This window comes from Lagenorhynchus albirostris, chromosome 5, assembly GCF_949774975.1.
Source record: "Lagenorhynchus albirostris chromosome 5, mLagAlb1.1, whole genome shotgun sequence".
Lineage (NCBI taxonomy): Eukaryota > Metazoa > Chordata > Mammalia > Artiodactyla > Delphinidae > Lagenorhynchus > Lagenorhynchus albirostris.
This window is the reverse complement of record NC_083099.1, coordinates 54,615,403-54,627,156: the sequence shown is the minus strand read 5'-3', so window position 1 is coordinate 54,627,156 and position 11,754 is coordinate 54,615,403. Positions and strand designations below refer to the sequence as shown.

General features: G+C 35.4%; 1 protein-coding gene across 1 annotated transcript in view; it reads right to left on the bottom strand.

The window, feature by feature from the left end:
- The window catches only part of NAALADL2 (N-acetylated alpha-linked acidic dipeptidase like 2), a 950,604-nt gene that overhangs the window by 496,354 nt on the left and 442,496 nt on the right, over positions 1–11,754 (bottom strand). The gene's annotated exons all lie outside the window — the stretch shown is intronic.

Here is an 11,754-nt window from a genome sequence, read left to right as displayed (position 1 = left end):
GAAGCATTGCCTTCCCCTTGGCTGAACCCCTTAGCCTCTCTGGGCATTAGCTGCTTGTAAAAACTGTTTCCCCTGCCCCTCATGTTGAGGCCTACTTCAGACTATCCTTGGTATTTGTGAAATGTCCAAACCTATAACTTATAGCCTGTTCCTCACATTTGTGAAGTGTTCTCAGTAGGGAACAGCTATGGCTTCACATTGTCTGAAAGGCAGTGGCTGCCTTCACAATGCTGGGGGGACGAATCCCCCACTGGGAGGCAGGGGAGGGAGGCTGGGCTGGAACTGGCCCCTGCTTTAGCAGGATGGGGAAGAATGGATAAGTAACGCTGTTTAATTTCCCTTCATAATATGACATTTCTCCCCAGCTCCTTCCCTATGCTGCTCCCTACACACCCTCACCAGCCCCTCCAGCCCCCCAAACACACACACTCCCAGCAGTTCCAATTTGCCCTAACTTCTTCATGGCTCGGCTTCTCCTTCCTATAGAGACGTGGAGCCAAGTAAGCAAGCAGAGGGTGAGCTGCTTTATCTTATTTACATGCGATATACTTATTGTCTTTCAGGCCCTGTAGGACTTAAATATATATATATATATATATATATATATATATATATGCCACTTTATGCCACTTTTAAATGAGTCATTGAGAATTCATGTCATGCTGGGTCCTATAATCATAGGTTTTCTAGATCAACTTTTTGTCCAAGACCTATCGAGAAAGGGAAATATGGGAACTAGAACCACGTGTAGAATATAAGCAATGATTTTAAAGCATTGTTAATGTGTGATAACTGACATACATTGAAAACACTGAAACCTTGAAGTTTGTAACTCCTTCATATTCTGTAATGATGCTGGGATCAGAAGACACGAGTAATACCTAAAAGGATAATGTGCAAAGTGATATTTTAGCCTTGTGCATGATTTTATGTTTTCAGTGTACTATGTATGTATAGAACTGTTAAAGTTGTTATTTCCAATATTTATATTAGAAAAATTATATAGACACTATAATTTTAACAAGCATTTTTAATAACACTTGCACTCACTGTATTGTAATAAATTTCACTTTTAACAGAAAAGAAAAGTTTAATTTTAAAAGTTTTTATTCTGATGTCACCTCGCTTAAAAGGTAACAAAAATATGAAAACTGCTTGGTGTTCTGAAATGTGCGGTTGTGAGCAATAATCTACCCTGCATGAGAATAATAGCAATAAGTTGTAAGATACCATTTTGAATGTGTAGTTGGCTTGTAATAGCTTTTCTTTTCCTAAGATGGAGATACTATTTAATTTATACTACCTTTTGCAAAAGTGCCCTTGTTGCTTATACACATTTAAATAACCAAAGTAGCCTTAATGTGTAGCCTTAAAGCATTGCCTCTTGATTGTATTTCCAGAATGATATAAAGTACTTGCATATAGAATATTTGTAGTTATTCCCTACTAATGGAATGGTTTATCAAAGTGATAGATTATTGGATTTTCTGTATGTCTGAAACAGAGGCATTTATTCTACAGCACCTAAGTATCATTAAAGTAATAAATGTCAGTAGGGAAAATAAATAAATAAAGGGGAAAGAAAATAAGCACTCTATGTATTATAGCTTCCCTCAGTGGGGAGGTGGTTAACACCAAGTGAATTATGGGAGTCTGAACAAGGGTGTTGATGGTTTCTCTTCACTCCTCCAGCTCAACTACTTTCAGGTTATTACCCTTGGTATTTTTACATTAATATAAAATAAATTTTTTAAATGATAGTAATGGATTTAGTTGAGAGGAGCTTCATGTTAAGCACTCCAGTTTATTGCAATTAATTAAAAATTAACTTGTTTGATTTTGTATTACTTATTTCAGTTGATAATCTCTTAAAGTAGCACATCTACTTATTACACATATACATTATTTTTTATGCATTACAAAAGATAACCTAGTTTTCTTTTGGCAATGATCGCAGAGAAGTTAAAGTTTAACTCGACAAAATCATTACTGTTATAAAATGGGACGCATTTGGTCTAATCAGAAGATTTTACAGAAAATAAATATTTATTTCACAAATTCATCGCTTGATATATGCTGCATGGCAAAACAAAATTAAATCAACGAACTTATAACTTCCTAGGTACAAAACACTTTGAGAGCTACATTATAGTTAAAAAGAACTATTGGAAGTCAATTCTTCATGGGTCTCACACTTCTGTATATCTTGTAAGCAGAAGCACTGACTGCCTTTGTTCTGGGCTATCATTTCAAGAATGTTTTATATAGTAAACAGACATGGAAAACAGAAACAGTATCTTTCTCTCAAGTTTAATGTTCCTCTTGGGTGACATAATGCATTGTGTGTGCTGATGTCACTTGTCCCTCTTCATGTCACCCTGAACAAACTGGAGACTGGGGAAGAGGCAAAGGAAAATGCTGATATTCTGGCTATTGCTATTGTGGTAAGTAACAGAGTTCTTTGTCTCTGACTGAGAAGGCCTGTGTCTTCTGCCAGCAACCATGAAACTGTGGCAGGCTTATTTGTTAGCTGGAAAGTAAGGTAGAATCCCAGACCCTTCACAGCTCTCAGGAACATATAAAACAGAACTGCTGCCTTTAAAAGAGGGTTAATCTACTTAGGGAGAATACTGATGGAATAAATCAGAGCATACATATAAAAAATAAAACATTTAATAGCACATAAAATTTGATCCAAAACATAGGAAATATTAATTCGAATGTGATCTTCTGAATAAATTAATGTTAAAACTTTGAATTCTAAGATGATTTACTTATAATAGTGATTCCTTAACTCAGTTATATAAATCTTTGGAGAGCTACTTATAGTGAAAGGCTACTGTCAAATGTACAGTCTTCTAATTAAAAAAAAAAAAAGAAGTCCATATTTTCTGAAACCACCCCCAAGAGAAGATAATATTTACATAATTAACCATAGCTTCTTACAAATACCTCTCCCAGGGCTGCTGGTATTTAAAATTCCACAAATTGAAAGCCATTTTCTATTAAAAAATAATAACCTTAGAAGACTATAATAAGAAAGATCAATAATAACAAGTGTTGGCCTGGAGAAATTGGAATCATCGTATACTGCTGGTGGCAATGTAAACTTGCACAGCCAGTTTGGAAAACAGTTTGAATGTTCTTCAAAAAGTTCAAACATAAAATTGTTTTCATATGATCTAGCAATTCCACTCCTGGTTATATATCCAAGAGAATTCAAAGCATGTATCCACACACAAAAAGACTTGTACATAAATGTTAATATTAGTATTATTCATAATAGCCAAAAAGCAGGAAAAAAGTCTATCAATTAATGAATGGATAAACCAAATATGGGATGTCCACATAATGGGAAATTATTTGGCAATAAAAAGGAATAAAATACTGATACATGCTACCACATGTAACAATGAAGCTTGAGAATATTATACTAAGTGAAAGAAACCAGTCACAAAAGACAACATATTGTATTGATATTATTCTATTTATACATGCATTATATTGTACTGCACTATTCCATTTATATGAAATGCCCAGAATAGAGAAATCCATAGAATCAGAAAGTAAATTAGTAGTTGCAAGGTAGCCTTCCCTGGCCCCTTTCCTAAAAAGTGGGTTAGTCTCTTCCTAAGTGACTCATAGCCTCTATATTTATCTCTATTGTGTATTTTCTACATGGTGCTACAAATGCCTTTAAGCAATTTGAGTACTGAGATTGTTTCATGTTATGCTGCTGAATCTTCAGTATTTAAAACCATTCATTCATTCAATACATAGTTTTGAGTAGCTACTATATGCCAAGCAATAAGGACACAGCATAAACAAATCAAGATTTCTGCTTTGTGGATTTTATATTCTAATAGGATACATAGTAAGTTCTCAACAAGGATTTGTTTAATAGAAGAATGAATGTGAAAAATATTTTTTTTAATTTTAGACTCAACTGGCAATCCATAAAAGAATGACTACATTTACAATAAAATGCTAAATGGAAGTGAATTTTGTCTTTCTGAGTTTATACTTCTCAGGGTCTAACGGATTCAATAATAATTTTGACCAACACATGGATGTCAACCCTCTTACTAAATTTATTCCATCACACAGTATTAAAAGCATCATTCTAGATTTAATTAATCCCATTCACAAATAGTGATAAGACGCATTCAAGCCATTAAAATGAAAGTGATAACCCAGAGGTAAAATAAAAATCTATTTGGATTATCTGCATAATTAAACTTACATTACCTCTAAAATAACAAAACATGTAGAGGGTGCATTCAGTACTTAGTTATAAAGTAATCTAGTTAGGGACTTAAAAACATCCTATTAAAATTAATTATAGCACTAACTGATTTAATGCAATATGCAAAACCACAATTGTTTCAGCACTTATGGCATAATGATGCTTTAACTACAGTGAGTGAAGCCAACATATATACACAATTCATTAAGTGCATTTTGTTAACTTGAAGATAGTCATGATTAGCCATCTCTTATGTAGTAAAATAAGATTAGCATATTGGAATTATCAATTTTATTTTTCTGTAATCTGCTAAGATTGGGAATTCGATTAAATAAACTATATGGCTCTTTTAAATCTACAATCTGTGATTCTATAAATTCAGTTGAGCTATTCTGACCTATATGTTTTCACGTTTTAGAAGTACATATTTTTTTAGGTTAGCATTTTTAGCACTTTCTTCTGCAGACCACTATTGTCCTACAAAAATATTAAAAACTGGTTTATAGTGGGGAGAAGGGGAAGTCAAAGAAATTTGGGTAATATTAGATTTAAAAAGTTAAAGTCGTTAATTTATTGAACGATTTCTCAGATCCTCATCATCTGACAGATTCTCAAGTAGGAGAAAAGAGAGTATCCCGTTCAACTATAGGATCCCTTTTGTTTTTCTTTCTTTTAAACATACCCATAGGCTTTCCACAAAACTCACTTTGGGGGGCTTCCCTGGTGGCACAGTGGTTAAGAATTCGCCTGCCAATGCAGGGAACATGGGTTCGATCCCTGTTTCAGGAAGATCCCACATGCTGTGGAGCAACAAAGCCCATGCACCACAACTACTGAGCCTGCGCTCTACAGCCCGCAAGCACAACTACTGAGACCGCATGCCACAACTACTGAAGCCCGCATGCCTAGAGCCCGTTCTCGGCAATGAGAAGCCACCGCAGTGAGAAGCCCATGCATCGCAACGAAGAATAGACCCTGCTTGCTGCAACTAGAGAAAGCCAGCGAGCAGAAACGAGGACCCAATGCAGCCAAAAATTAATTAATTAATTAAAAAAAAAACCAAACCTCACTTTGGTACATTACTGATTTATCTGAAAATTTTCTAAGAAAATATTGAACATAAGTCTTATAATACTTATTCTTTTTAGACTATAATAAATTTAAGCTTCAACAGGTGCGGTTTTATGATTTAGACAAGAGTCGCAAACCTTTCTGTAGAGGCCAGAGAGTAAGTATTTTTGTTGGACATATGGTCTCTGTTATGACTACTCAACCCATTTGTATCATGAAAGTAGCCATAGATATTAAGTAAATGAATGGGCATAGTTATGTTAGAATAAAACTTATTTTCAAAAACAAGAAGTGGGACATAGTTTGCCAATCTCTGTTTTAAACAGTGGAAATTGATTCCAAAATAAAAGTTTAAATCTGTTGTAAGAAACTACATTAAGCTACCTGTTGACAGCTAAGAATAAATTAATTATGGTTCTATTTAATTCAGATTTCTGGCCTTAAAATATCCTTTTAAATCAATCAATCTTAATATTATGTGTTTTGCTCAAAAAGTGATACTTTCTTATAAACATAGGTCATTGTGTTGTTGGACTACTGGTCTTTTCTGAATTCAGTAAAGAACAGGAGAACAGATGGCAACGTTTTATATCAAATGTTAATATATTCCAACTTTGATGTACACTAGGTTTAAGAGTTCCCATTATGTTCCCAAACATCATATTAAAAAAAAAAAAGATTCCTGTCTACAAATGTTTATTTCACAAGCAAGAGGATTTTTGCCTTAGACCACCTGGCATGTGTGTACTCTTCAAACCCTTCACTTCTTAAAGATGTATGAAATAATGTCATATTGTTTCATGAGCCATTTGAAAAGATTTATTCACATTTTATTTCATTTATTTATCTATTTTTATCTAGGACTCTTTCCTTGAACCATTTTCAGCTCTTATCCAAACAGCATGCTTTTATCCTGGAAGGTGGAAAAATATAACAGTACTTCAGTTCTCTAAGGCGCTCCCCTCCTGTGGTACTGATAAGAGCTGCCACTGAAAGCATTTAAGATTCTGTATCAAAGATAGGACAAGACACAGCAGTTAGTCCAAGAGAAGGGCAAGGAGCAGTATGGTAGTAAGCGGGTTAATGGGAAAACTAGGGCACTGAGGAGGATCATCCTTCAAAATAGAGCAATCTCATCACACTGACAGGTGCCACCAAAATTCTTACAACTGGGCTGTTGCTGGCAGTACTCACTGCCGTCTCACTGTCCCAACTCTGCGGTCACCTGTTGCTCCACAAATCAGATAGATGTTAAATAGAAACTTACACTTTGCTATTCTTTGAAACTTATTCACACTAAATTTTACAAATCAATTATATTCTATGGCAAAAAAAGGAAGTTATTAATTTCTAACCATTTAAACCAGACCATTTATATTTTTGCAAGCTCTTATTCAAGAGAAGCAAAACACTGCATATACTACTTACAGCTCTAGAATATTACCCTTACAGATATTCAGTAAACAAATATACTGAGAAATGAAAATGTATTTTCTATTAAACAGAGTACTTAAAAAATGATTAAACTAATAGTTGACTCTAGGGTTTGTTTAAGTGCTTTATATGCTAAGAACCAATTGTCAGGAATGTTTGAGTTATATATGGTGAAATTTCAAGGTGATGGTTTCATTGCAACGAGCATTGTTTTTTGGTCAGCAAATGTCCTGATGTAAAATAACAACTACTGATAAAAATAAATGTTCCACATACATTGCAGTTACGAAACTTGGTCCACTAGAATTATTCTCCCTTCACCAGGCTGTGGATGTGATGTGACTGATTTGGCAGGATGCCATTCTATTTTTTAAAATAAACTTCTTGATATCAAGTTAAAAAAATTATCATTAAAAATTGATGTATTTGTTTTAGAAGAAGATTGCTATGAATCAACTCTAATAAATATAGTCTTTTTGAAATTTAAAGATTCACATACTTGAGAAATTATTAAATGAAAAAATATTTTTAGAAAAACTGTTAAAATGCTAAATCTATTTGTTACTAAACTTATGTATATGGAAGAAATATATCTTCCACTTGTCTGCTGTTTCCTCTCCAACTAAAATTTGAATTGTCAAATAAAACTAAAATAATTGTACTGCATAAGAAACAACTATAAACATATTAATGTTTTAAATCACTACCTGGAAAAAGAACTTCATCCACAAAATTACTTTAAGAATGCATAAGAAAAAAATTATTCCACCCTATAATTATGGGAAGCTACCTGCTACTGTTGGAGGGTCTCCTGCAGAGGCAGGGGGTCACTCTGTCTCATGGTGAGGACAAGGAAACTGGCAGCAGAAGTGCTGGGAAGTACTCCTTGGCATGACCCCTCCCAGAGTCCCCATTAGCCCCAACAAAGAGCCTGGGTAGGCTCCAGTGTTGGGTGCCTAAGGCCAAAAATCCAACAGAGAGGGGACCCAGCCCCACCCATTAGCAGACAAGCTGATTAAAGTTTTACTGAGCTCTGCCCACCAGAGCAACAGCCAGCTCTACCCACCAACAGTCCCTCCCATCAGGAAACTTCCACAAATCTCTTAGATAGCCTCATCCACCAGAGGGCAGACAGCAGAAGCAAGAAGAACTATAATTCTGCAGCCTGTGGAACAAAAACCACATTCACAGAAAGACAGACAAAATGAAAAGTCACAGGACTATGTACCAGATGAAGGAATAAGATGAAACCCCAGAAAAACAACTAAATGAAGTGGAGAAAGGCAACCTTCCAGAAAAAGAATTCAGAATAATGATAGTGAAGATGATCCAGGACCTCAGAAAAAGAATGGAGGCAAAGATCTAGAAGATACAAGAAGTGTTTAACAAAAATCTAGAAGAATTAAAGAACAAACAGAGAGAGATGAACAATACAATAACTGAAATGAAAAATACACTAGAAGGAATCAATAGCAGAATAACTGAGGCAGAAGAACGGATAAGTGACCTGGAAGACAGAATGGTGGAATTCACTGCCATGGAACAGAATAAAGAAAAAAGAATGAAAAGAAATGAAGACAGGCTCTGGGGCAACATTAAATGCAACAACATTCTCATTACAGGGGTCCCAGAAGGAAAACAGAGACAGAAAGGACTTGAGAAAATATTTGAAGAGATCATAGTTGAAAACTTCCCTATCATGTGAAAGGAAATACCCACCCAAGTCCACGAAGCAGAGAAAGTCCAGATAGGATAAACCAAAGGAGAAACACGCCAAGACACATAGTAATCAAACTGGCAAAAATTAAAGACAAAGAAAAATTATTGAAAGAAAAAAGGGAAAAATGACAAATAACATACAAGGTAACTCCCATAAGGTTAACAGCTGATTTCTCAGTAGAAACTCTACAAGCCAGAAGGGAGTAGCATGATATACTTAAAGTGATGAAAGGGAAGAAACTACAACCAAGATTACTCTACCCAGCAAGGATCTCATTCAGATTCAATGGAGAAATCAAAATCTATACAGACAAAAAGAAGCTAAGAGATTCAGCACCACCAAACCAGCCCTACAACAAATGGTAAAGGAACTTCTCTAAGTGAGAACCACAAGAGAAGAAAAAGGCCTACAAAAAAACCCCAAAAACAATTAAGAAAAGGGTAACAGGAACATACATATGGATAATTACCTTAAACATGATTGGATTAAATGCTCCCACCAGAAGACAGAGGCTTGCTGAATGGATACAAAAACAAGCTGTCTTTTGAGACATATATATGCTGTCTACAAGAGACTGACTTCAGACCTAGGGACACATACACACTGAAAGTGAGGGATGGAAAAAGATACTCCATGAAAACGGAAATCTGTCTACAAGATATGCTGTCTACAAGAGACTGACTTCAGACCTAGGGACACATACACACTGAAAGTGAGGGATGGAAAAAGATACTCCATGAAAACGGAAATCAAATGGAAGCTGGAGCACCAATACTCATGTCAGGGCAGAAACTGAGAGACAGATGTACAGAACAAACGTATGGACACCAAGCGGGGAAAGCAGCTGGGGGTGGGGGTGGGGGTGTGATGAATTGGGAGATTGGGATTGACATGTATACACTGATGTGTATAAAATGGATGACTAATAAGAAAATGCTGTATAAAAAAATAAGTAAAATTAAATTTAAAAATTCAAAAAAAAAGAAAAAAATAACAAAAAACCAAACAACCTGATTCAACATTAACAAAAGACTTGAACAGATATTTGTCCAAAGAAGAGATACAAATGGCCAATAAGCACACGAAAAAATGCTCAACTTCACCAATCATTAGGGAAATGCAAATCAAAACTGCAACTGCACCTTACACCCATTAGGATGGCTACCATCAAAAAAACAGAATATGAGTGTTTGCAAGGACATGGAGAAATTGGGACCCTGGCGTACTACTGGTGGAAACTGGTACAGTCAGTTTGGAAAACAGTATGGTGTTTCCTCAAGTAATTAAAGATAGAATTACTATATGATCCAGCAATTCCGCTTCTGCGGATATACCCCAAAGAAGTGAAAGTAGGATCTCAAAGAGATATTTGTACACCCATGTTCATAGCAGCACTATCTGTAATAACTAAACCATGGAAGCAACTCAAGTGTCCATCAGTGGATGAACAGATAAGCAAAATGTGGATATACATGCAATGGAATATTGTTCAGTCCTAAAAAGGAAGGAGATTCTGCAGTATGTTTATAACATGGATGAACCTTGGGGACATTATGCTAAATGAAATTAGCCAGTCAGAAAAAGATACATACTGTATGATCCCGCTTATATGAGGTACTTAGAATAGTCAAAATCATAAAGACAGAAAGTAGACTGGTGGTTACCAGGGGCTGGGGACAAGGAATAATGGGGAGTTATTGATTAATGGGTATAGAGCTTCAGTTTCACAAGATGAAAACAGTTATGGGGATGGACAGAGGTGATTTTTGCACAACGATGTGAATGTATTTGATACCGCTGAACTGAACACTTAAAAAATGGTTAAGATGGAAAAAAAATTGTTTATCATGAAATATATCAAATACAAAGTATAAATAAAATATATATGTATAAAAAAAACTACAATGAGTACACAAATATTAGAATTTTAAAATAAAGACTGAAGATAGAAATGTTTCAGTGATGTGGGGCAAGGAGACTACCAAACATTACTGGTGGGAGTGTAATATGGTTTAACCACTGTGAAAATCAGATTGGCATTTTCTCATAAAGTTAAACATACACTTACTATAGGACCCAGCAATTCTACTCCTGTTTGCTAAGGAGAAAGAAAGCCTGTGTTTACGATAAGACTTGTATATGAACATTCACCTCAGGTTGATTCAAAATAGCCCCAAAGTGGAAAAAATCAAAATGCCAATCAGTTGGAGGATAGATAAGCAAACAGTGGTTTGCGTGCATAATGGAATATATTGAGCAATAATCAGAAATGAATTAATGATACACACATCAACACAAATAAATTTTAAAACCAAGCTGTGCGAAAGATGCCAGGCATGAAAGAATATATATGATCCTGTTTTTATGAGGTTTCTAGAGTAGACAAAATAAATTTATAATAACGGAAATTTGACCAGTAGTTTCCTGGGACAGGTGGTGATGGGACTGACAGGAAAAGGGCATGAGAGTACTTTTTGAGGTGATGGAAATATTCTATATCTTGTTTGTAGTGGTGGTTACACAATTGTGCACATTTGCCAAAGCTCAACAAATTTCACATTTATAATGGGTGCTTTTTATCATATGTAAATGACACCTCAATAAAGTTGATTAAAATGTAAGTATGGGATAGGGTAATCCTAGCTTTGGTTCATTCCATGTGAAAAATTTCAGCTGGCTTTGCCTGGTTGCATGTTCAATTTGAGCTAGTGACTGAAAAAGATTTCTAAATGTGAGGCTGCCTGAATAGAAATGCAGTAACTACAGGACAAGAGTATCGCCGCGGTCTGACCCCAAGTGTCATATTATGTCCAACTCTGTGTGCTGTACTTTAAGAAGGCACTCCACACTTTGGGAAGATGATGATGTTTTTCATGAGGGATCTCAAAAAGAAAGTTCAAAGTAGTTGGAATTGCTTCTACCTTGAGAGAGAGAAGAGAGAACTTGGGATTTTGCAGATGTTCTAGGATACTTAAAGGTTAATGTGGTAGAGACTGCTTGATGCTATATTGATTTTCCTCTCTTCTTTATTAACAGAATCTCAATTTCACTGGGTATGACAGTGTGCCCAGGTATAAAAATTCTTTTCTCAGTCATTTTAGCTAAGACCAATGAGACTTAAGCAAAAATTGTTGGGCAGAACTTTAAAGACTGTTGAAAGATCAGGCAGACTTTGTGGATGTGAGTATTTCCTCCACTTCTGTCCACATGGAGTACTGAAGTTATGGCTGTAACCTTAGCCTCCATCAGCAACCATGAAGAAAAGGCAGAGACTTTGGGTCTA